The 26,998-nt window shown below is 44.2% G+C and overlaps 1 protein-coding gene across 2 annotated transcripts in view; it reads right to left on the reverse strand.

Moving 5' to 3' along the window:
• FHL3 (four and a half LIM domains 3) overlaps positions 1-26,998 on the reverse strand; it is an 83,930-nt gene that overhangs the window by 56,228 nt on the left and 704 nt on the right. The window contains exon 1 of one of the 2 annotated variants that reach the window (XM_063954338.1): positions 14,591-14,609. The exons of the other annotated variant lie outside the window; for it this stretch is intronic. The gene's annotated coding sequence lies outside the window, so the exon portion shown is untranslated. Of the gene's footprint in view, positions 1-14,590; positions 14,610-26,998 lie in introns of those variants that run through there. 2 annotated transcript variants of the gene reach the window in all.

The following is a 26,998-nucleotide window of genomic DNA, read 5'->3' on the forward strand; positions in this document are numbered from 1 at the left end:
CGGAATGGCTTTGTACGTCGCCACCATCTTCCCCAGAACGCGCGTACATTGATGGATGGACACAGTCTTCGGCTTCAGAAGTTCCCTGACCAACAACTGCAGTTCTAGAGCCTTTTCTTGTGGAAGAAAAACTCTCTGTAACTCCGTATCGAGAATCATGCCCAGAAAAGACAGCCGGGTGGTCGGAATCAACTGAGATTTTGGTAAGTTTAGCAGCCAACCGTGCTGTCGAAGCACCGACAGTACCAAGTCCACACTCCTTAGCAACCTCTACTTGGACCTCGCCTTTATCAGGAGATCGTCCAAGTACGGGATAATTGAAACCCCCTGCCTGCGAAGGAGAACCATCATTTCTGCCATGACCTTGGTGAACACTCTCTGGGCCGTGGAAAGGCCAAACTGCAACGTTTGAAATTGGTAATGAGAGTCCTTTATCGCAAACCTGAAGAAGGCCTGATGCGAAGGAAATATCGGGACGTGTAAGTAGGCATCCTTTATGTCGACTGACGCCATACAATCCCCCCCTTCTAGGCTGGAAATCACAGCTCGAAGAGATTCCATCTTGAACTTGAAAACTTTTAAGTATGTATTGAGGGATTTTAGATTCAGAATCAGTCTGACCGAACCGTCCGGTTTCGGGACCACAAATAGGCTCGAGTAGAACCCCTCCCCCCATTGTGATGGTGGAACTGGAACAATGACCTTCTGTTGACACAATTTTTGTATCGCTGCCAACACCAGCTCCCTGTCCGGAAGAGACGCTGGTAAGGGGGAAACGAAGAACCGGTGAGGGGGCACCTCCCGAAACTCCAGCTTGTATCCCTGAGATACAATCTCTAGGACCCAAGGATCGAGGCCTGAATGAACCCAGACCTGACTGAAGACTCGGAGACGGCCCCCCACCGGTCCGGACTCCCCCAGGGAAGCCCCAACGTCATGTGGTGGACTTGGTAGAGGCAGGGGAGGACTTTTGGTCCTGGGCGCCTGACTCGGCAGGCGACTTCTTACCCCTTCCTTTACCCTTTGAAGCGAGGAAGGACGAACCCTTTTCACGCCTGTATTTATTAGGACGAAAGGACTGCATCTGCTGATGTGGTGCCTTTTTGTGCTGTGTGGGAACATAGGGAAGAAAAGAGGACTTACCCGCCGTCGCGGTAGACACCAGGTCCGCCAAGCCGTCCCCAAACAAGACATTACCTTTGAAGGGTAAAGCTTCCATAGCTCTCTTGGAGTCGGCATCAGCATTCCATTGATGGATCCACAACGCCCTCCTTGCCGAAATTGACATAGCATTGGCTCTTGATCCCAAGAGACAAACATCCCTCGCCGCATCCTTCAGGTAATCTGCAGCGTCCTTGATATAACCAAGAGTCAGAAGAACATTATCTTTATCAAGGGTATTTAGCAATAGCACCCACACCGACGCCACTGCAGGTCTGAGCAATGCGCCTGTATTAGCGAAAATGGACTTCAGAGACGTCTCCAGCTTGCGATCCGCCGGATCCTTGAGAGCTGCCTTGTCCGGAGACGGAAGCGCCACCTTCTTAGACAAACGAGATAGAGCTTTGTCAACATTTGGAGACGACTCCCATTTTTCCCTATCATCAGAGGGGAAAGGATACGCCATGTAAATCCTCTTGGGAATCTGCCACCTCTTATCCGGCGACTCTCAAGCCTTTTCACAAAGAGTATTCATTTCATGAGAGGGGGGAAATTTCACTTCAGGTTTTTTCCCTTTGAACAAACAAATCCTTGTTTCCTGCACCGCAGGTTCATCAGAAATGTGTAAAACATCCTTTATAGCCACAATCATGTACTGAATACTCTTCACTAAACGCGGATGCAAAGCCGCCTCAGAAAAATCGACCTCAGAGTCAGAGTCCGAGTCGGTATCAGTATCTGCCACTTGAGTAAACGGCCGCTTCTGCGAGCCCGATGGGGTCTGTACCTGAGATAAAGCCTCCTCTATGGACTTCTTCCACACCTGCGTCTGTGACTCAGACTTATCTAACCTCTTTGATAACGAAGCTACATTTGTATTGATTGTAGTTAACAACGTGAGTAAATCAGGTGACGGCTGCGCCGACAGACCCAAATCCAGACCCACAACTTCACCCCCCACAACCTCCTCCGGTGAATCACATTCAGCCTCAGACATGTCGACACGTTCGATCGACACAGCGACACACACTCAGAATGTCTCAGCTAGGGGACAGGCCTACAGTGAAGCACCAGAGAGAGACCCAGAGGGAGTATGCCAGCTCACACCCCAGCGCCTATACATCCCTGTAGGGGATATATATGACCAGCGCTGCTTAGCAACTAAATAATGCAACACACTGCGCCCCCCCCCCCTGAGAAATCACCCGTTACTTGCGAGGAGTGATGGAGGTCCGGCCCAGCGTCTCCTTTCAGTGCTAAGCTCCGCCCCTTCCCGGCGGGCTTCAGCGCGCCCAATTTGAAAATGCCGGCCCTGCGCTGTACCTGGTCACCGAAGTCTTCTGCCGTCCTGAAGTCTTCTGATCTTCTCATACTCACCCGACTTCTTTCTTCTGGCTTCTGTGAGGGGGTGACGGCGTGGCTCCGGGAACAAGCAGCTAGGCGCACCAAGTGATCGAACCCTCTGGAGCTAATGGTGTCCAGTAGCCGAGAAGCAGAGCCCTTAAACTAAGAAGAAGTAGGTCTGCTTCTCTCCCCTCACTCCCACGCTGCAGGGAGCCTGTAGCCAGCAGGTCTCCCTGAAAATAAAAAACCTAACAAAAGTATTTTCCAGAGAAACTCAGTAGAGCTCCCCTGTGAGTATCCAGTCAGTCCTGGCACAAAGTCTAACTGAGGTCTGGAGGAGGGGCATAGAGGGAGGAGCCAGTTCACACCCAGTCTTAAGTCTTTTCAGTGTGCCCAAGCTCCTGCGGATCCCGTCTATACCCCATGGTCCTTTTGGAGTCCCCAGCATCCTGTAGGACGTAAGAGAAAATATAAATAAGATAAGTGGTCAGGAAAGGGTTTAACATACCAAAATAAAACACACATACATAATAGAACCAGTACTGCACTTTCTAGGCACACATTCTCCCACCTCACGGTAAGGCTCCTGTCTCTTCTTTCTGGTACACATGTGACCATGCTTATAATACTGTAATGTGGCATGTTGCATCATGGCATGCTGCATGGCGTGCCAGGCTGTGACTATATAGTCACAGCCTGGCATGCCATGCAGTAAGCCGGGTTACAGCATGCTGCATCACAGTAAAGATGAGCCTGGCTACATCTGTAACTACTCTGGTCCAGTGCACTGATTAAGGTCTCAGATCCACACACACAGCAAACTTGGTAGAAGAAGCTGCTACCACTGGGCATACGCAGCAGCTCTGCCCCTTAAACTGCATGATGTGGCGGCAGTTCTAACAATCATATTATATACCATACCATAAATACTATAGCATCAAGCAGCAATACGTTAATGGTCACCAATGCAATAGAGATGGACAGGCCCGGCGACAGGGGGGTCAAAGGGGACAGCTATACCGGGCCCCCATGGTTTAGAGGGGCCCCCGAGGCAGAGTAGCACGAAAATGGGTGCCGGAGCGCCTGATAATGCCTATTACATAGTCCACTCTGCCTGCCCGCCAATTAAGTAAACAAAAAAAAAAACTTGCGACACCGTCCATTCCCCCTCCTCCCCCCAGTTACCCTGTCACTTGGTCCAGTCCTGCGCTGCCGACGTATGATGCTGCACTGGAGCCCCCGCTGGGTACACCGTCCAGGGTAAAAACCTCCACACCCAGCGACCTCCTATCTCCCGGCAACCCCTTCTCCCGCAGAAAACCCCTCTCTGGCAACCACCCTGGTTATTTAATAATGAATTATGCTGCCAGCACTTTGCCCGCACCAACTCTTCTGCATTGTTCTCTGCCCCCTGCTGTAGAAGGAGATGACCTGGATGGCCACAATCTCAGCGTAGCAAGCTGCAGCCTGTCTGCTCCGCTGCCTGCAAATGTCCTCCCTGCCCACCCCCCCCCAGAGGGCAGCAGCAACAGCACAGGACTGTCTTGTACTGTAAGTGTACATGTAGTTTATGTAATTGACATTCTAAAGATTGTATATATATATATATATATATATATATATATATATATATATACATATACATATATTTATTTATTATTATTTATTATTTTTTTTACATTTTTCCTGGGTATACATATATTTTTTTTTTTTACATTTTTCCTGGGTACCAGTTCTGGTGGGAGAGGGCCGGGGGGCCCCAGAGACAGAACTGTACTGGGCCCGGGATTACTGTTGCCAGCCCTGGAGATGGAATATGGGACTATACTGAATGTGTGTGTGTGTATGTAAATATATAAATATATATATATATATATATATATACATATGTATATGTGTGTTTTGTACCACTATGGTTCTTATATAATGTTTTTTTCTGAACTTATGTGATGTGCTGGCTTGTTTTTGCTTAAAAAAATAAATAAATTAATATATATATATATATATATATATATATATATATATACACACACACGTATGTATATATATATATATATATATATATACACACATATACACACACACTTATATATATCATATGTATGTTAAATATTGCAGCCATAGCTTTACCCTTATGAAGCACATATGCCACGCCAGCCACTCAAACCACAAACCTCAGACAGTTTCCACTTTCTCTGGAACAAAGCATTTTTGTACAGTGAGGTCACATATCAGCATTGCATTCCTCCACCACACTCATGAAATCTGATGCAATTCTCCTGATGGAGGGTCCTATGAGAAACATGCAAATTAATAACTAAACTAGATGTAAAATTACAGGTATGGTGTAGTCTTGGAATCTAAAATAAAGCTTTGAAAAAAAAAATCTTCTTGAACGGATAGTGTTACACTAACAGGAACTGCATATGAAAGTTTAAGCTCAGGCCAACTGAAGGTCCACAAGAAGCCTAGTTCTCGGGGTCCAGATGTAATGACGCACGAGATCGCCTGAGGTGCAAGATGCCAGCCGATCCCAGACGCTTTTTTATGGTTTTGCATTGTAAGTGATTGCCCCTTTAAAAACCATGATATGATTATTACAGTGTCCTTCTGCACTAGCAACCTGTTGGTGACTGGCTAACTGTACATATCCTTTGCATATGCTCGCAATTGTAGCTTTTCTAGTGAACAATATTTACACCTGCCATTTGTGCAGCATCAGCCCCTTATGTTGGTATCCAATTAGCCGTGGTAATTTACCACAGCTAATTAACTCGCCCGGGGCTATCCTATTAGTCCTGATTCCGGCAGTTATCTGATTTTGTATCGCCTGCCCCAGGCGAGCGAAACCAAATCCCCAATAAGCAACCAGTTTTTCCGTGACTGCAGCTGCATAAACACATAGGTATGTGGCTTTTTGCGGATCCTATGTGTTTCCATGTGAAAACAGGTAATATTTTAGCATGGAGTAAAAAGGCTATATAATTGGATAGCCCGATAATGAAGCTCATTTTTTCATAAATTATTGTGGCAAATAGGATACCACCCTTTCTCTATTTTGGCATTACATGTTACAACTACACAGGAAGCAGAGTTGCTTCACTGAACTAAAATTAAAATTCTTCTGTCTGGAAATATTAATGTTTGCTTCATTCAGAAATGCTTTAATGTACAGTATGTTTGCAGAAAAATATGCAAACAAAGGTTGGTTTCTTCAATACAGCTGACTAAATGATTGATTGGCTGAGAAGTCTAAATTTAGCCCTGTCTGATAATGCTGTATGTTTGGTTTCAATTAACTATATTCACCATTGTAGTAAAGAATTCTCCTCTGTGTGGTGGAAGAAGGGGAGAAGCTAAAGGAAGTAGAAATCTCTGCAGAGAGAGACATATATTAAAGGAAATGCATACACGTTTATCAGAATGGATACAGATTATATATAGACTTCTTTGCTAATAATTATTTACAGCAGGAACACTAAATTTATTTATTACACATAAAATGAAAGGGAAAAAAAAACAAACTACACACCAATGATAATCTTTATTGGCAAAATTCCATATATGTTGATGACACCCGGAGTGGCCAAAAATACCTCCTCACGTGCCAAAGGGACATGAGTTTGGATAAATGTACAGAAGTCCCCCTGCTGCCCACCCCTTCCGAGGGTGACATCTGTGAGTGGTCCGTACCCTACTTGCAACGCCTGTGTATGATATATAAGTGGGGGATGCTAGCTCTATAATCGGTGTGGTATGGAAGGTAGATAGTAACTAGGTCGACAGTGTCTAGGTTGACCACTATTGGTCGACAGTAACTAGATGGATAGGGTCTCTAGGTCGACAGTGTTTCTAGGTCGACAGGGTCTCTAGGTCGACAGGACAAAAGGTCGACACGAGTTTTTAATGTTTGTTTTTGTTTAGTTTTCTTCGTAGAGTGACCGGGAACCCCAATTAGTGCACCGCGTTCCCTCGCATGGCGAGTGAGCTTCGGGCAAGGTTACCGTTCCCAATTGTAGTCCACATGGATTGTTAAGTATGAAAAGGTTCAAAAAAAGAAAATAATTGTGAAAAACTCATGTCGACCTTTTGACCTGTCAACCTAGTTACTGTCGACCAATAGTGGTCGACCCAGATAGTGTCGACCTAGAGACCGGATCCCCTTTATAATAAACAAGAAACATCACTGTAAAAATTTGTAAGCCACTCACTTTTGAACAAGACACCCCTAATACATCTCCATAATCCTTGATTTACTCAACAAAATCATTCCAAATAATTATCTTCTAGTTAGTATGTTTCCACTTAGGAAGTGAAAACCTTTTTCTGCAGTTTCATAAATGTCCCATATGATATATTTTCAAATAATTAAATTTTGAATATGCTGACAATTTTAAGAGTATAGTAGAATATACCACCCTGTACTGAGGAATATCTGTTATTAGATATTAAGGGGGGAATTAAATTGTTTCAGCCTGAGCAATTGTTGCTCCGTTCGGGCGCGCTGAGCTGTGGGGAGACACATTTCAGCTTACAGGCCCCCGTGCTGGTGAGCTGAAATGTGTGAAGTGTGACCCTTTTGCATGGCCAAGATGCACTTTTAACGATTGTGCCCACTATTAGTCGGTTTTAGCTGCATTACGTGGATAAAATAGACACTAGTGGGCATGATCAGTGCGTTAAACAGCATCAATTGAATATCACCCCTGCAGTCTCCCGTCACTTTAGATGGGAGATTGGGCGCCAATAACAATTGAATTCCCCACTAAGAGGTCGAGCTATGTGCGAAGGTGGCAATAAATATATCAGGGATACAGTTCAAACATCAGCTGTTCATGGTGCTGCCAACTAAAATGCACAATGTACTGTAGGTTGCAAAATGGGACAAATGAAGGCCATCGTTGCCAGCATTCCAAAACCGTTAAAATGTCACACTGACAGCATCGCCCTCAAATCACCCCTAATCGAATCAACCCCTAACACAATGAAATCTGGAGTTTTCAAATGCGAATGGTGGGGAATATTTTAATCCAAGTCTGAAAACTGGAATTTAAAATCACTATTACACTAATGAAAATATTAAAGCCTTACCCAAAAGTGTTAACACAACATATTTAATATAAAACGATTTGTCCTTGTACTAAGCAAATCTAACATTATAATTAGACAGAAGTAATAAGCCTGAACTTAGTGTTCCTAAGATTAATTATACTTTCACATGATATAAAAAGTCAGTGGCATTAGCTAGTATTAGCTTGCCAGCTAAAAAGGAATTAATAAATAATTAAAACAATATTTTTTATCCACCCTTCTAAATCTGTCCACCTAACAAGCATTAGCTGCTATAAAAAAGATTGCTTAACTGTTAAATTATCTAGTAAATAATGACTGTAGGATAGTGGCATAGTATCTGTTCACTCTAAAATACCCTTTTTGTTATACCCTTTTTACAGCAAAGTACGGACTTGACCAGGGATTTGTAACACTGCTCCGAAACAGGTTAGACCCCCTTTCACACCGTGGAACCAAGCGGGTTATTCCCAGGTCAGCACCAGTCACACTGCATCCGTGTGCAGTGGAGCTCTTCAGCTGGCGTTTGGACTACCCAAGTTACTCGTTTACACTGCCCCTTAACTCGGGTCCTTCCTGGGACCAACCCTGCAAGCTACCCGGGTTGGATTCCAGGATCACTGGACCCGGGTTTTTTCTTTTGTACCCTTTTATACTGAACTGTAGCCAGGGTTAACTCAGCAATAGCCTGGGTAAAAATCTTGGTGTAAAAGGACTATTACATTTATTGTGTACTAGGATATAACATATTAATAAAAAATATTGTTAAGTATACTCAGGAATGTTTACCAGTTCCCTCCATATAATATTTCCCCTTTTCTTTTGAATAAGTTGTGTTGTGCTTTATACAGACTCAGTTGCACACACACAAACATGTTGCGTATTAATCAGCACAAGTTCCTGGTGAGCCTTAGGGTGTGTACACACGGTGAGATTTTTTCTTAAGATTTTGACTATATAGTCAAAATCGTAAGAAAAGTTAGTGCAGATTGCAAGGTGAAAGTCACCTTGCGATCCCGATGCGCGGTCCCGCCAGGTCGGCATCGCAAGAAAAGATAGACTGTGCAGGCAAGTCAATCCTTGCTAGATCGGTGTACTATCTAGTTCTTCTCACATGTCAATGACATCTCACATAAGCCAAAATCTCACATAAGCCAAAATCGTAAGCACACATAGTACAGATCTCAAGAAAAGTTAGTCAAAATCTGTCCTATCTGGCCTCCGGGGAGTTCAAGGGAAATCGCAAGTAAAAATAGGACATAGCAAGGATCTCACCGTGTGTACACACCCTTAAGGTGTGTACACACGGTAAGATATTTTCTTCCGATTCTGACTATATAGTCAGAATCGGAAGAAAATATAGTGCAGATCGCAAGGTGACAGTCACCTTGCGATCCCGATCCGATGCCGATGCGCGGCCCCGCGCGGTCGGCATCGGAAGAAAAAATAGGCTGTGCAGGCAAGTCAATCCTGACTATCTCTATAGAAGAGATAGTCAGGATTGAAATCGCACATAGCCAGCATCGCAAGCACAGTTATTATGTGCTTGCGATACTGGCTAAGTGCCGACCCGGCCCCCTGTCGCACGGTGAGAATCGGATAAGTCCGAATCTCACCGTGTGTATGCACCCTTAGTCACATTATGTTGCGACTGAGAAGCATTTTCAACAAAAAAAGATTTCTGACGTTAGCAGTGTTGCATGGGACCTGGTGGCTCACTCATGGCAGGCATCTCACGCTTCATGGCGTATTGAGGCTGGATGTACAAGGACACATCTGTAGTCTGTAGATTATTTCAATATTTTCAATATTTTATTTTAAAAATTATAGCAATTTGTTTTTTTTAAACCTGTTCCATGTTTTAAACAAATGGGACAACAAACATTTGCTTGTGTTTATCTTTAACACCTCTATATTTTTTCAGACATAGAGTGAATTAGAGAATTAGAACTATATTTATTAATGTATAACAAAATTTACACCAGGCTAACAACCATTGGCGTTTCTATAATGGGTGCAGATGGGCCCCTGAGTCCAGGGAGGGCCCACACTGCACCCAATTCTCCTATACTTACCTTTCCGGAGTCAATCGCTGACAGTGTGTGGACCCCCTCATCTCCCGTAGCCGTCACCTCCGCTGCTAGCGCACTGAGCACTAGAGACTCTGGCACAGTGCAAGAGACTACAGCGAATGCGCAGGACTTCGAAACAATGGCGCGGCGGCCATTTTGCGGAGTCCTGCGCATGCGCTCTAGACTCTGGCACTGTGCCAGAGTCTACAGCGCTCAGAGCGCTAGCAGCGGCGCAACATTTACGGGAGAGGATGGTGCCCACACATGGAGTCTGCACACGGGTCCCCTCCTCTCTAGAGACGCCCCTGCTAACAACAATTCACAACACAACAGATATGTTTTTTTAAACAAAAGATTGATACTCCTTCACAAATTAACTCCTTGCATTCACACTGCAAATGACCATAGTATACCATAGTATACAGATTTATTAAAACAAATAGAGGTTTGATTACAGACAAAAATAGAGCAGTTACAAGTTACAGATGCCTAAACTTGATGGCTTCCAACAGATGGCTTCCAACAGTCTCCTGTCTAGTGTCCACAAAAGTGAATGAGTAATGAAGGAGTCATGGTGGGGGTTACACAAGGGCAGATGGTCTTTGTTTGTAGACTATGCAATTACACAGCAGTGTAACTATGTCATGTCTTACTTAATATGGCAGAAATTCTTAGTTACTGTTGTAATTGTGTGCTCCACATTGCTGCAGGGTTACAGTTTCTTGCAATAAAACTAATGGCTTTTGCATGATTCAATTCTGGTAAAACATTGCTCATGTGAATGATGATTGATAACATCATACTGAAGTATATCATAATATAATTAAATGAGTTTTATCAAATGAGTCTATTTGCACCAGGTTCAGGAGGTCGGGAACATCATAGGCAACCAACGGAGTGCTAAATTTACTAAAGCTTCTAAAAATGGAAAGTGGCGATGTTGCCAATAGCAACCAATGTCTATAATTTTTCTATTGAGAAACACTAAATAAATGCACAAACAAAAGGGAAAGCTGGCACTTGTGGTTCACCAAATGCTTGCTAACCCAGCAGTCATGTTTGGCTAGTGGACCATACTGAAACTTGTAGTTTGCCACAGACAAAGTGTCTTTTTCACTATTTTAGGTTTTATATTAGGTTTTTTCACTATTACCCCCATACTCAGTCGACATTGGGTATTATAAAAAGCCCTAGTGCTATTGGCAGTAGGGCTGGTCATACCCAGGCGACCGCCTGCCCCTGTTGAAAGCAGCTTTGTTGCCAACCGGCCTTAGGCTGGTTGAAACCAATGTAAGAGGACCCTCCCCACACACTGTGTGTACCCCTCCATTGCTGGTTATATGGAAATCCAGAGGGGTCCAATGTCGGTTTTCCCCTGATTTTGATGTAACCAGCACTAGGCTGAAAGTGCCAATGCTAGTTAAATAGCGTGGAACCCCCCCCCCCCCCTCCCCCCACACACACACACACACAATTTATTTGTTTGTTTTCAACTAATTATTTTTTAATTTAACAATAGAAGTGGGCAGACCATGGCCGCCTACTTCTGTGATGTAAAATCCATTCAGCTGGAGGGAAAGTTTCTAACTTGATTCGATTACTCAATTATCTCCTGGTTGGTTTGATTACATCAAACATTTGTTTTAAGCAACATGTTTGAACAACCATTTTTAGCAACTGACAAGGGACTGACTGTTTTATTGGGGGTTGTGTGTGTGTGTGTGTGTGTGTGTGTCTGTGTGTACCTGGAGAGTTTGTGCCAGCCTTTATTCCAAACCAGCATTGACCGCACATTAACCATCAACAATGTTAAAAATGTGGTGCATACAAATGTTATATAAGTTGCTGCAACGTGTCGACCAACCCATAAGCAGACAACAGATTGCAAAAATTGTGAGACATGTTTCAATTTTAGGTTCTAGAGTCATTTAGACTCCTATTAAGCATAAACATACAGGATTATACTTGTTGCAATAAAACTACACAAGCTTCTTATATACAACAAAGGTGTGTTTCATTCGATGTGTCTGAATAAGACAGTACATCAGGTCACACCTATTATTCAATTATGAAAACTCCTGTTTATGCAACCTATCTTATGTGGTATTTTTATAGCCGCAAACCTTTTTGTGTTCGTGTGTGTTTCACATTTAATTCATAGTCTAAATATTGGAATAGGTCAGAAGTCAGAAAATAACTTTCTTGCTTTGTCTGACCAAATAGTGCCTTAAGGTGCATACACATGGTGCTATGTGTGCTTATATAGTCAAAATCATAAGAAAAGTTAGCATATGTTGCACCATGTATACACAGCTTGTGATACCGAAGCACGCTCTCGAAGGGTCGATATCCCAAGAAAAAGACTGTGCAGGTATTCCAATTTTGACTAGGGTACAATCTACTTTCTGGTATAGTCAAAATTGTACATAGCCAAAATTGCACAGTGTGTATAGTCAATATCAGTGGTTCTGGTCTCCGGTGAGTTTAATGTAAATCGCATAGTCAAAATCGCACCATGTGTATGCACCTTTAGATTGGTTGCCAATACATCAAGTTTTATAAAAAAAAAAAAAAAAAAAGCTGCTTGAGGCACCAGCCGTCGGCGTGAACTTTCATGAGCCCCTTTGTGCTACTTATGTAGTCATTTGTCTTTACTGGACAGCGAGATAAGCCGACATCCTGACCGTCGGGATACTGACCGTTGGCAACCTAACTGTATCCCTGGAAGACATGCGCAAAGTTTTCCATTTGTTAGTGAAATGTAATTACTGTGGTACAAAGGGATGAGCATACAGCCAGTAAACTTTCCCTGCATGTCAAGTCATATGTCTCTCTGTCTCTACTTAGGTTTGGTTTGCAGATTTAATAGTTATAAACTACTGGTCTTATATCATTAAAAGCCTGTGAATTGACATACTGGGCCATCCAATTCTGTTTGCTAATTCACACACTGAGACCAACAGAGTTTAAAGCATCTTCAGGATCAGTTTGTCTGCTAGCCTCATCAGACTTTTCCTTGCAGAAATTGTGGGCTACATTACATCTTAAATGAGCATTGTATAGTGTGTATTCAGCTTTTCCATGAATGACCGGATCTGCCCAATTTGTCTGTAGTAAACCAATTGTCTTTAAGAGTTGAGTTTTAGACTTCCCACGAAGAAATGTGTTTGATATTAATTTAACATATGAACACATTTTTTGTTGATTGTTACACTGGGTACACACCATGCGACCCAGCAAGGAGGTGATGTAATGATACGTTTCCTCCATATACCCTAAACGTTATATTGTAAGATGGTACAATGCCTCATTACACTCTGCATGTAACAATACTGCATTGGCTGTGGGATTTTCACATTTGGACTTGCAGAACATCCAATGAGACAATTTAATGAATGACATCTGGGAAAGGGGCCCTACACACTGGCCGACCCGCAGCCGAGCTGCCCGACGGCGGATACGGCCGACGAGCGACCCGGCAGCGGGGAGGCAGTGACGGGGGGAGTGAAGTTTCTTCACTCCCTCAGTCACCCGGCTGCATTGAAGTGCAGGCAAATATGGACGAGATCGTCCATATTGGCCTGCATGTACAGCCGACGGGGGACCAGCGATGAACGAGCGCGGGGACGCGCATCGTTCATCGCTGGAGCCTCCACACTGAAAGATATGAACGAGTTCATATCTTTCAAAAAATCGGCCAGTGTGTAGGGCCTAAAAGACAGATTGGGGCTGTACGATGTGTGCAATATATTTTTCTGATCCGCCTCTGAACGATATATCATACAATATCATTATAGTGTGTACCCAGGTTAGGTATGTAAATATGTTTATTTTTTTCAGTTGATAACTATGGTAGACAAGCTAATACAATGTTTGTTTTCAATGACCACAAATTAACTCACCAATATAATAAAAAATAAAATGAGCCCAATAGTTTGATATGTGTATAGTTTATTAATATAAAACACACTCCCTTTCATTTTATTGAAAAGCATTATACAAAACTTCCCTTGAGTGGTATTTATGTTACAGAGCTCTCTCGTCATTCTTGGTCGATGGTCTTGCACCCTTGTTTTTTATTTTTTGGCAACGGACTTTACTAACCAGTGAAATAAAGTCCAATTTAGGGAGTATTCAAATTATATAAAAAATGTGGATATCTTGAATAGCTTCTTGTCAAATTCAGAGACGTATTAATGTTCCCTGGACATAGATTCCACCACGTATTGTTTTACCACGCACCAGGAATTAAAACAAAACTGTAGTAATGCAAACATTACTCTGGAATCCCAGTGGGTTTAAAGTTGCTGCTTGTGCAACACACCTGGGCCCATGATTTGAGTGAAGTGTACAGGTGTATCCTGTTTGCAGCAGCCAAAGGAATAATATCAGCATGTATGTAGACAAGGACTTCCTAAAATAACATGAGACAGCAGGTGCAAGAGGCTATTATTGCTACAAGCACAATGACCTCAGGAAATCCCTGGCTCCTATCCCTAGTGTCTGCATTATAATAATGTTTTTTTTATATATGGATCTGAAACAGGCAGCAATTGTTTCAATACCAGTCATGTGGTTTTCATAATCTAATTCTGGGACCAGGTTATAAATAAAAAATAAATATAAGAGGGACTACTCTGGGAATGAACCCATATGGGTCACTCCTGTATCTGTATTGTTCTTATATATACTTTCAGAGCTTTTAAGAAGTACAACAAAATAAAAATGTATGAATATATTTAAAACTTCTTGTCATGGAAAAAAAAGCTGCGGCCACTGCATTGTGGCACATTGCATACAGAGTCAGAGACTCAGTCACGCACAGATATGCAAGTGTCTCACAGGACCTGGCACACTGAGAGGGGTTGTTAGGCACAACTGCAGCAATCATGTATGAGGACACATTTGTTTTGCAATTGTCACCAGTGGTGGCTCCTACTTACATTAAGTAGGGGGGCTGCCACTACCCCCAGCCCGGAGAGGAGAGAAGACATACAGCCCCGGGTCCCGGCACCTGCGGAATGGAACTGACAGTTGCCTGGTCCCACGCATATGACATCCCCCGGCCTCTCTGGACTGCATTGGCTGTAACCCATAGAAGCCGTATTGGGCTGCGTGAAAGCCAGGGAGAGCAGCTCTTTGCATATCGCAGCCCGGTCTGGCAGTCCCACAGGGAGGAAACACCTCCCAATTGGATTGCCTTGTGTGTCTGTGATTGGCAGGTAGGACTTCCAATAGTGAAGCTAGTGCAGTCTCACAGACTGCATCTGGCTTCACTGATAGTGAGCTGGGTGGCGGATTTTAACTGGGCGGGGGAAGGGGGGGTTCTGCAGTCTTGCAGCCCATAAGTAAGAACCGCCACTGATTGGCACCACGAGTTACATTATTAGAACACTTAATAATTGCTTAGTTAGTACATTGCACGCCCATACTAAATATTGTTTTCACTGTGTTGAAATGTCAGCATCCCAAACTGCAAAGGATGCTAAACATAAAACCATACTGACTAGTACACATTATATACTGTACCACTGCAGTTCTAAGGTGGAAAGGGACAATTATAATATGTAGACACATTGGGGTCAATTCAATTCTGAACAAATTGAATAGCGACAGGAATTAGCTCCCGGTGCTATTCAATTCAACGCACTGTTATGTCGGAGAAGACTAGTTCTCATGGACTAAACAGTGTGTTTTGTCGTGAGAACCGGCATTCTCAGACTTAAGTGCCGGATGCGATGCTGTTTCTGGCGTGCTGAGGCCAGAAAACAGGATCGCGTACCGCTCACCCCCAGAGGGGTGCGAGAAGTAATCCTATCATCAGGGGTCACATTGCGCTGAATTAAATAGCAGCGGGCACTAATTCCCAATGCTTTTCAATCTGCGTAGAATTGAAATGACCCCATTATATCTATGCTTCTTTTGGCCATAACAGAATGCCTGATGGAAAGCTACGATTTAGGCACTTAAAAAAAAGGGGTTCCTGAAAGGACCATGGGGAATAGCGGCTCCGCAGGAGACAGGGCACAAAAAAGTAAAGCTTTACTAGGTCAGGTGGTGTGCACTGGCTCCTCCCCCTATGACCCTCCTCCAGACTCCAGTTAGGTACTGTGCCCGGACGAGCATACACAATAAGGGAGGCATTTTGAATCCCGGGTAAGACTCATACCAGCCACACCAATCACACCGTACAACTTGTGATCTAAACCCAGTTAACAGTATGACAACAGAAAGGGCCTCTTAAAGATGGCTCCTTAACAAAAAGGTCGACACACCTTAGGTCGACGCCAATTGGTCGACACACCTTAGGTCGACATGGACAAAAGGTCGACATGGACAAAAGGTCGACAGGAACAAGGTCGACATGGAAAAGGGTCGACATGAGTTTTTCACAATTTTTTTCTTTTTTGGAACTTTTTCATACTTAACGATCCATGTGGACTACGATTGGAACGGTAATCTGTGTCGAGCGAAGCGGAGTGGAGCAAAGGCACCATGCCCAAAGCATGGCGAGCGAAGCGAGCCATGCGAGGGGACGTGGTGCACTAATTGGGGTTCCCGGTCACTCTACGAAGAAAACGACACCAAAAAAATATAAAAAACTCATGTTGAACTTTTTCCATGTCGACCTTGTTCCTGTCGACCTTTTGTCCATGTCGACATTTTGTCCATGTCGACCTAGGGTGTGTCGACCAATTGACGTCGACCTAAGGTGTGTCGACCTTTCTATTGTCGACCTGGAGTCCCAGACCCTTTGAGGATATGATAAATGCAGTGATTAGAATGGTGTTATCCATGAGACAATTCTAAGGACACATGCGCTGGAGAGGGCTGCCATTCACAGCTGGCTTCCAGTGCAGAGGGGAAGAAGCAAGCACACAAGAGGACATGTTGTGGTCATCGCTGTGCACTCCTAAGTCACCATGGGGAACTGGCAAGCTATTTATCCAGCCCTGCTTGAGAGCATTGCTAGGAGATGTTATCGCCTACCAAATCTGCATTCTTCAGATGCACCTGCCAGGATTATTTTCCAGAGATGTTATTCTGACCCATTTCATCTGGGAAACGTTTCTTTGCCTGCGTGTTTAGCATTATACAGTTTTTCAACGATTTAATGAAGGCCCGACTGATTCAGTCACACAGTAAAGAATGTCTATCTCATCAAGTGCTGAAAAAATTGTCATTACATTGGCAGTTAAAACCCATTGGTATGAACTCTGACCCCTCCAACTCTAGTCAGTGATGTTACTTCCACAGAGTTCTTGCTTAAAACACATCTGCGGTGTCCAGTGGCGAAACTACCACCAGTGCAAGCAGTGCCTTGCACTGTGGCCCACCGCTGTCAAGGGGCCCAAAGCATAGGCGCCGCCGATTGCAGCTGCCGCAGCCCACGCAGTGAGTGAATGGAGACGCGCTGGGGGCTGCGGCAGCGCTTCCGTACTTTGCAATGTAAAACCCCCCCACCAAAAATGGCCGCCGCCAAGGCAGAGACAGACGCGTGAAGTCACATTTGACCTCTAGCGCCTGTCTCCTCGGCGGCAGGCATTTGAAGGTTTTTTTTTCACACTGTAATGTACGGAAGTGCTGCCGCAACCCCCAGCGCGTCTCAATCCACTGCAGGGGCTGCGGGGGCTAGAATTATACAGCCTGCCCACACACACCCTCCAATACTGGAACAGCAGCCAGGAGACCCCTGGCAACTCGCAGGGGATTCCCCTGGCAACTCGCAGGGGACCCTCCTGGCAACTCACAAGGGACCCCTGGCAATGTTGAGGAAACCCCTGGCAACGCAGAGGAAACCCCTGGCAACATGCTGGAGACCCCTGGCAATGCGCATGAAACCCCTGGCAATGCGCATTTAACCCATAGCAACGTGCTGGAGACCCCTGGCAATGGGCATGAAACCCCTGGCAACTCGCAGGTAAAAATATCTAAACTAGCACTGTGGGGGCATATCTAGCACTGTGGGGGCATATCTGGCACCGTGGGGGCATGGGTATCTGGCAATGTGGGATCATATCTGGCAACGTGGGGGAATATGTATATCTGGCACTGTGGGGGCACATCTAGCACTGTGGGGGAATATGTATTTGGCAATGTGGGGGCATATCTGCAACGTGGCAGAATATGTGTATCTGACACAGTGGGGGCATATCTAGCACTATGGGGCATGTGTATTTGGCAATGTGGCGGAATATGTGTATCTGGTACAGTGGGGGCATATCTAGCACTGTGGGGGCATGTGTATTTGGCAATGTGGGGGCATATCTGGCACTGTGGGGGCATATGTGTATCTGGAACTGTGGGGGCATATCTGGCACTGTGGGGGCATATGTGTATCTTGCACTGTGGGGGCATGTGTGTATCTGGCACTGTGCGGGCACATCTGGCACTGTGGGGGCATATGTATATCTGGCACTGCACTATTTGGGTCATATGTGTATTACGCCCCCATTTTCAATGGCCACGCCTCAGGAGGCCACACCCATTTTTTTGCTGTGTGCGCACACAGCACAACTACCAATTTTTTTCTACTTGCACCACTGTGTATATGTGTATATAACACATATATAACATGGGAGCATGCAAAGAGCCTCTAATTTGGAGTTGGGGGAAAGGGGGGTGGACTTGGACGGGATGAGAGGGGGGGCCCAAAGCATTTTGTTGCACCTGGGCCCACCGCTCGCTAGTTCCGCCACTGGCAGTGTCCTATAGATCCTATGTAGACCATTAGGAGGCACTTAATTTGTTATTGCCATTACACTGTCTAATATACTCATGAAGAGATTGAGGAATAATAAATAAATAAATAATAATACATTTCCTATTACCTCAAGAAGTAGAGGCTGGCTGTGTAGCTATAACTGTCCCTGAATGTACTAAAGTACTTAAGAAATGTAATGCCTTACAAGACTGTATAGGATGGCAAAAGCAAGCCATATGCATATAAATGACACTTAACTGCTATTGTCTGCATCTGGGAAAACTGTGACTGGTTTTCTAATATGTAAATGAGGGGGCTGCAGACACACGTGGACTATCTATAGAAGTGCTGAGTACAGCACAGGACATTACTGCACAAACATGAGTCCTGATTGAGGAGGAAATGGGACAATGCAAATAATGGAAGTCATGAAGACTTCCTACATGCAAGTCTCTTGTCAGCTATAATCCACTTCCTCACTGTATGCTTATCTTCACCAATGTATCAAGAATAACAAGTCAACATAAAAGGGGTCATATCTAAGCACTCAAGGTCAGGACTAACATAACAGCTGTTCACCAACCATTGATTATACCAGTAGTTCCCAAAATTTTCTGAATCACGGCGCCCTAAAATATCAGATTCTTTTTCAAGGCAGCCATATGCTAAGTATTAAATTAATTAAACTGTGTTTATATGTCATCCTTAGGTTCACTTATGTGCTGCGGGACAGGATTCACTTTTGTCATATATTTTATGAATAGAAGCCACAAGCACTGGTTTTGCCTATTGCATTGACCATACATAATTGTAATTGGTCCTGGACCACCAACCCAAGTATCCTGAGGCACTCCAGGGTACCACTGCACACAGTTTGGGAACCACTGGCTTATACAGTTAGACTTGATAATTGTGAAGGGAAATTATCATTTTGTAATGCTCACAGGAAATATAATGTACAAATAATAAAGAGCAGAAAAGTCAGAGGGCAGTGTCCTCTTTACTATATTAAATAGAACAGATGACCAAGCTCTAAAATGGATGTTCTCTTAGGCCGCACACCCACATAATTAAATATTTGCATTTTAACTCCAGTGCAGTTAGCTGCATCTGCCAGCAGAGCTGTATTAACCCATGGGTGGGCCCCTAGGCTTTCAGATATTCCGTGCCCTCTCCAGCACTACTGTCTTTCACCCCACTACAGCTGACGTTTGGGAAGCAAAGCTTATGATATAACTTACCCTTAGTATTCACAGAGACACTGATACCCAGTTCATATAAAGTCTGCTGACCTCTTTTCTCACAGCGCAATCGTTCTTCCTTTTGTTTGATGTTTTGAAATAGCGACTGGTCCACCCCCCACAAACCTCGGCTGATTACGAGTGTCCCTTGCTATGGTGCAGAGTGCAAAGTGCCTTTAACCACTGGAGCCCTAGGGCGCATCTAACAGTGTCTCAGTAAAAAAAATTGTGGGGCCCCTATGTGTCAGCCTTATGGATAATACAGCCTTGCCTGTCGGGCTATTTAGTACCATAATGAGTATAATGTACAATTTAGTGAGTACAGAAAATACAGTAGTAGTACCCGCTGTAGTGATGAATGTTCTAGCTGCATCATCTCTATAGTGAATGCTGTTAGCTATACAAGAAGGCAGTAACTTTTTGGCTTTAAGGTTTTACAGTAATATTCATAATAGATTCACGGTTAGGTTTTCTCAGTAAATAGTAACAGGTTTTTAAAAATGTGGGATTATACTTCTTCCATGTGTGACTCTTGGTGGTTTTGGATTTTGAGTGCATGTGGTTAACTTAATCTGCATCTGTCTATGCAGGTCATTAGACTACAAGTGATGCCCACATGCAGCACACCATGGCCCCCATTCCGAGTTGTTCGCTCGTTAGTGGTTTTCGCAACGGAGCGATTTGTCGCAAACTGCGCATGCGCAATGTTCGCAGTGCGTCTGCGCCAAGTAAATTTGCCAAAAAGTTAGGTATTTTACTCACGGCTTAACGAAAAAATTTCTTCGTTCTGGTGATCGAAGTGTGATTGACAGGAAGTGGGTGTTTCTGGGCGGAAACTGGCCGTTTTATGGGTGAGTGCGGAGAAACGCTGCCGTTTCTGGGAAAAACGCGGGAGTGGCTGGAGAAACGGGGGAGTGGCTGGGCGAACGCTGGGTGTGTTTGTGACGTCAAACCAGGAACGAAACTGACTGAACTGATCGCAGTGGCAGAGTAAGTCCCGAGCTACTCAGAAACTGCAAAGAAATTTCTATTCGCAATTATGCAAATCTTTCGTTCGCAATTCTGCAAAGCTAAGATTCACTCCCAGTAGGCGGCGGCTTAGCGTGTGCAAAGCTGCTAAAAGCAGCTAGCGAGCGAACAACTCGGAATGAGGGCCCATGTCCATGTGATTGATCTAGTGTTCATTCTAGCACCCTGCACCTTTCAAAATCCATGCAGTTCCTCTTTCCTGCCTGGGGTGTCGCTCTCTGCTCTGGTGCTTCTCAGAACACTCTGGTCTGTATCTGAGCACTGAAATACAAACCAGAGTGTGCTGAGAAGCACCAGAGCAGAGAGCGACACCCCAGGCAGGAAAGAGGAACTGCACGTTTGGAAAGGTGCAGGGTGCTAGAATGAACACTACATTGATCAGAACACTGACTATGCAAATCAGTCTCACTGATCACTGCATCATCATTTTGCTGTGACATGTAGAGCAATAATTTAAACATAGCTGCTGCACTACAGGTGCTAACCACAAACATTCAGTACAAAACACTTTACTCCATATGTAAGATGCTCTTACAGAAAACAATGAAACTGGAGGTAAAAGCAGAGTTTCCTCTCCCTTGTGGGTGGTCATCTCTGCTAGCATGGAGAGAATGCTAATTATCACTGATAAAGGACAAAACAGAAGGAACTGGTGCATGGGGCTGGACACAGGAGTGTGCATGTCAGGGTCCATTATTTGGTCATTTATGAATTGTCGTGAGTTTGAAACGTATGCCAGGGTAAATGGGCCCGCATATTTTGCGCAAATGTGTGCTAAGAACTTCAATTATACTCCATGTTAATTGTGAGGGTTTATTTAAATTATTTTTACTATCAGTGTTCTTAGTGCTAAGAGTGTACATCTGCATCTCTCTTCCCCCAGCATAGTATTAGAAGCCCCAGCATGATAGCACCTCTTGATATCTTTAGTAATAGGATGGGCAGTCCAGGTTCCCCCCTTTTTCCACTATATTTGTGTATATATTGTACACTGGAACGCAAGGCTTCCTTCTTCTGGATTGGCACTCCTCCCATTCAACCGCAGGTGTTTTAATTAGCTAGGTTCCTGCATTTCAGATCACACATTGATAAGGCCCTATCTAGAGGTAAGTCCTGAATATATTTATAGAATGTGTTAGTATTAGGAATGTTAGGGACCCATGTGATGAAGTCACCTGGCCGCGGTACATGGGCCCGCATATTTGCGCAAATGTGTGCTAAGAACTTCAGTTATACTCCATGTTAATTGTGAGGGTTTATTTTAATTATTTTTACTATCAGTGTTCTTAGTGCTAAGAGTGCATCTGCATCTCTCTTCCTCCAAGCCACTAGCACTGTATGGTGAGCATAATGCCTTTGCCTGCGGTTGACATGAGCATGGAGCTATGAGTATTTGATGGTCCTGGAGCTCTGCGAAGGAGTATGATGGCATAGGATGCTTTATGCTGGATAGGAGAATGTTTTTTTGATGGTCACTGAGCTCTAAGTGCACATGTTCACAGGGGTTCACTACGATATGCCGGCGGCCGGGCTCCCGGCGACCAGCATACCGGCGCCGGGAGCCCGACCGCCGGCCTACCGACAGTGTGGCGAGCGCAAATAAGCCCCTTGCGGGCTTGCTGCGCTCGCCACGCTACGGGCACGGTGGCGCGCTACGCGCGCCACACTATTTTATTCTCCCTCCAGGGGGGTCCTGGACCCCCACGAGGGAGAATAAGTGTCGGTATGCCGGCTGTCGGGCTCCCGGCGCCGGTATGCTGGTCGCCGGGAGCCCGACCGCCGGCATACTGAAGACCACCCGTTCACAGAACCCCAGGCGGGAGAGGTACAAATGGCACAAAATCAGAAGTGGTACAAATGGTACAGAACCTTAGGGGAGGGTATAATGAGCAAGGAGCTACGGGGGGTGGGGTAAGGTCTTATGCTGGCTCATGAATGTCTAGTGTGGACTAAGAACAATAATTTCCTTTTTTACTGAACCAAAATATTAACTGCTTTACCATACCATGCTTTACACCATGTAAAGCGTTCCAGACAATGATGTAAATGGCCCGATATAAGATATATGGGATACCAACATCGGAACGAATCCCCGTCAGCCCAGATCGTGACTACACACTGGGGTGATGCTAATGAAGGATGGAGCAAACACGTTCTGTTCTTCATTAGCCTACTACAGGACGCTAGCGACAATGCTTTGTTGGACACATCCAACCAAGCGTCCGTCGCTAGCGACCGTGGGAGCGTGCCATCCCCCATACACACTGAGCGATGTAGGCAATATGTCGTTATGAAATGGCATTTCGTGCCAACAACACTCTAGTGTGTACCCAGCTTTACTGTTTCAATACTATCAATACAACACATACAAGTATAAAGCTTCTGAAGACAGGGTCACTGTTAAGGTCCATACACACTGAGCGTTTTTGCCCAGCATGTATGCATAGCGATGATCGCTGACATCGCTGGGCAGAAAAGGGCTCAGTGCATACACACTGATCGCTTTTCCCCGCTGCCCAGCGATGTCAGCGGGGGTGAGCGTCTTTCCATAGCAGGACACTATGGAAAGCCGCTCACCCCGAATTAATCTACTGGTAATACCAGTAGATGAACGGCGGCCACCAGCGATGAAGCGGGAGCGCGCATCAGTGCTCACCGCTCATCATTTGGGCATACACACTGAGCGGTTTTGAGCTGAAAGCAGCTCAACACACCAATAGTGAGCTGTTTTCAGTTCAATATCGCCCAGTGTGTATGGGCCTTAAGGGTATTTATGTTGCTAAAACCATTGTACCTTAGTCAATGAGAAGTAAGCTTAACTGCTAATTAATTGAAGTAGCTTATCTATATAAATTTGAAAGCTAGTTCACCTTAATGGCTTATACAAATAAGACTGGACAGACATCCACAGTACAAAATGTCTGAGCTATAATTTCATTTTAGGCAAATTCCAGTGAAGGGAGCACTCTGCAACTCTTTCACATGTGCGTGAAAATAAACTCTACAGACAGTGCCATATAGACTTCTGCGGCTGCTAATTTCCTGTCTATACCAATTCTGTAGCACTCAGATTATACTCAGGAGATGAAGCCGCAGACAAAAACACACTTTTCCTCTGCTTTGCACCTGAAATAAAGGTACTTAAATTATATGTATTTGAAGATTTAGGGGGAAATGTAATAGCCTGCAATTTGCAGGCATCAGCCAGATTCCGCCAAGTCTGCCCAATGTTTTTAAGGTGGCAGAGTAACCGTAGTTACTATTGTAATACCAGGAAACTATTTATCTGTTTACATTTCTTTATACATAGAGTTATATGTTCTCCAAGTCTGGAATAAGGGACTCTGCAGTCTTATTTTAATGGCTATTTCATACTAAGGGGGGTATTCAATTGTTTGAAAAGTCAGTTGGGTGTCTGTTTTTTCCTATCTAATAGACAGGAGAAAACAGACACTCAATCAAATTTTCAAACAATTGAATATCCCACAATATGTCTGAAACTGGGCACTTCAAAGTGACAGGCGAGTGTAGCATAAAGCAATATTTAAAACAATATTTAAAGGAAATGTGGACAATGTAAGCTGAAGTTTCTGTTACTACACATAAAGAGAAGACATCCACATTTCAGCATTTGGTAGAAAGTAACTGAAGGTTTTTTCAAGGCAAAAGCCCAAGATAATAGCAGTGATGGACAAGAGGTTATTAAGTACTAATAGCTAATGTGTGTTTAAGAAGTGATTATTTTGTGAAAGTAATTTACTCATGCCATTCAGAACCTTAGGTACTTGTCAGTAGCGACAATGAAGCAAAAAACATACAAAAAAGAATCAAAGTGTTACAGCAATATGCAATAGGAATTTATATTTGCTAATGTCAACTACATAAGGATGAGTAGAGCTCCCTCTATTGGCATCCCCTATGTATGCCGCTGCAACATGAACCCAAAACTTCCATGTACCCTCTAATGTGGAATCTGATACACTGACTAGGAGACCCAGGACCATCATCTAACTTGGGAACTAGGGACTAGACTGCCGCACAACTATTAGCTCATGAAGTGCATTTGTTCTTTTACCTTATTAAAGACATTAGGTCTAGCCATGCGTGTTTTTTTTCTATGCACTAGCGTCTCTATTATTAGCCACGAGAGCTGAAAGACAAAGGGCAGTTGCAAGTTGAATGCAATTGCATGCACAGAATTTAAATCTGGATATTTTCAAATCTGCTAGGTTGTATGCATCCATATGACCCCACTGTCCCCATATGTACGGTATGTATGCTTGGTTTCATAGCTGGCAGTATTATCACTGCACACTTGCACTAGCTATATTCTTGGTGTAAAAGATGCGTCTGAAAGTAGACATATCTTCTCATATGAACCATTCTGCATAGACCACTGTAGTGTTAACAGACCCTCAACCTGCCCTCACTAAACTTATGAACAACCAGTTATGCCCTTTAAGCTGCAAGTAGACATGTAAACGAGTTAGCCATCAAAGGCATCAACATTAATGCCATCAGTGCTTTCCATCAAAGACATGAAACCATTAATGGTTTCAGCTATGAATGTGCTTCCCTACTGCCGGTGGTTGGCCTGTTTGGGAAAGGGGCACGGGACTAAGTAGAAGGCCAATCAGGGAAGGAGGCACTGGTCACTCGCTAACCATTGATGGTAAATGGCCAGCCCTAAGTTGTATACGACTGTGCACTCTGCACTGAAGAATGGGGGTCATTCCGAGTTGGTCGCTCGCTAACAGTTTTTAGCAGCCGTGCAAAGGCTATGCCGCCGCCCACTGGGGAGTGTATTTTCACTTTGCAGAAGTGCGAACGCTTGTGCAGCAGAGTGCCTGCAAAATCTTTTGTGCAAAACAAGAGTAGCCCTGTAGTTACTCTTCGTGTGCGTTGATTCTAATGACGGAGGGACGGCTTTTGACGTCACACACCCACCCAGCGAACGCCGAGCCACGCCTGCGTTTTTTCAGGCATGCCTGCGTTTTGCCAAATACTCCCTGAAAACGGTCAGTTGCCACCCAGAAACGCCCACTTCATTTCAGTCTTCCTGCGTTCAGCCGTGCGACAGGAATGTTAGTTAGACTCTGTGCAAACCCACGATGCTTATTGTACCAGTACGACGCACCTGCGCATTGCGGTGCATACGCAGAAATGCCAATTTTTAGCCTGATCGCTACGCTGCGAACAACGGCAGCTAGCGATCAACTCGGAATGACCCCCAATGTGCAGTGAGATAACATGCAAAATCCATCCACAAAACTGATTTGTGTTCAACTATACAATTGAACTATTTTTTAAGTGTATTGTTCCAGATATCTTCCAACTTCATACATGAGCTCTGGCAGTATTTCCTCTCCAACTTTGGTGAACAAATCATCGGACAGTAGCAACAATCTCATTTACTAAAGCTACCAAAAAGTTATTGAAAATATTTTGGGCAAATGGAGCATTTGTTAAAGAAACACATCTGAACCTGCTGTTGTCACTCAACCTGCTATTGAAACTCACTGTTTCTAGTGTATGCTCTGTGATATTTTGCAACAGACTATTGATTTGAACTATTTTAAGCCTAGTTGTCACTTTCAGCATGTAAGTACCTATTTATCAAGACAGTTTTTTGACACAATTATGCAAAATCTGATATGTATTTAACAAGATGAATCTCATTCAAAAAGCTAACAACCATTTAGGGATAATTATGTAAATCATTATTATCCTGCTGTGATGTACACTGAAAAAAAAAAAAAGTAATGGCATTTTTAATGCATATAGTTATACCAATTAGTGATGAAAGTAGTGTTCACATACTGCCTTTAGCCCATATTAACATAGGTACCCATGTAATAAAATTATATTATTAGGTGCAATTAAACAATGGCCCTCATTCCGAGTTGTTCGCTCGCTAGCTGTTTTTAGCAGCATTACACACGCTAAGCCGCCGCCTACTGGGAGTGTATCTTAGCATAGCAGAATTGCGAACGAAAGATTAGCAGAATTGCGAATAGAAATTTCTTAGCAGTTTCTGAGTAGCTCGAGACTTACTCCTACACTGCGATCAGTTCAGTCAGTTTCGTTCCTGGTTTGACGTCACAAACACACCCTGCGTTCGCCCAGACCCTCCCCCGTTTCTTCAGACATTCCCGCATTTTTCCCAGAAACGCAAGCGTTTTTTCGCACACACCCATGAAACGGCCAGTTTCCGCCCAGAAACACCCACTTCCTGTCAATCACACTCCGATCACCAGAACGATGAAATTTCTTCGTTAGACCATGAGTAAAATACCAAACTTTTTAGCAAATTTACTTGGCGCAGGCGCACTGCGAACATTGCGCATGCGCAGTTTGCGACTAATCGCTCCGTTGCG

Source organism: Pseudophryne corroboree, chromosome 2 (genome assembly GCF_028390025.1).
Source record: "Pseudophryne corroboree isolate aPseCor3 chromosome 2, aPseCor3.hap2, whole genome shotgun sequence".
NCBI lineage: Eukaryota > Metazoa > Chordata > Amphibia > Anura > Myobatrachidae > Pseudophryne > Pseudophryne corroboree.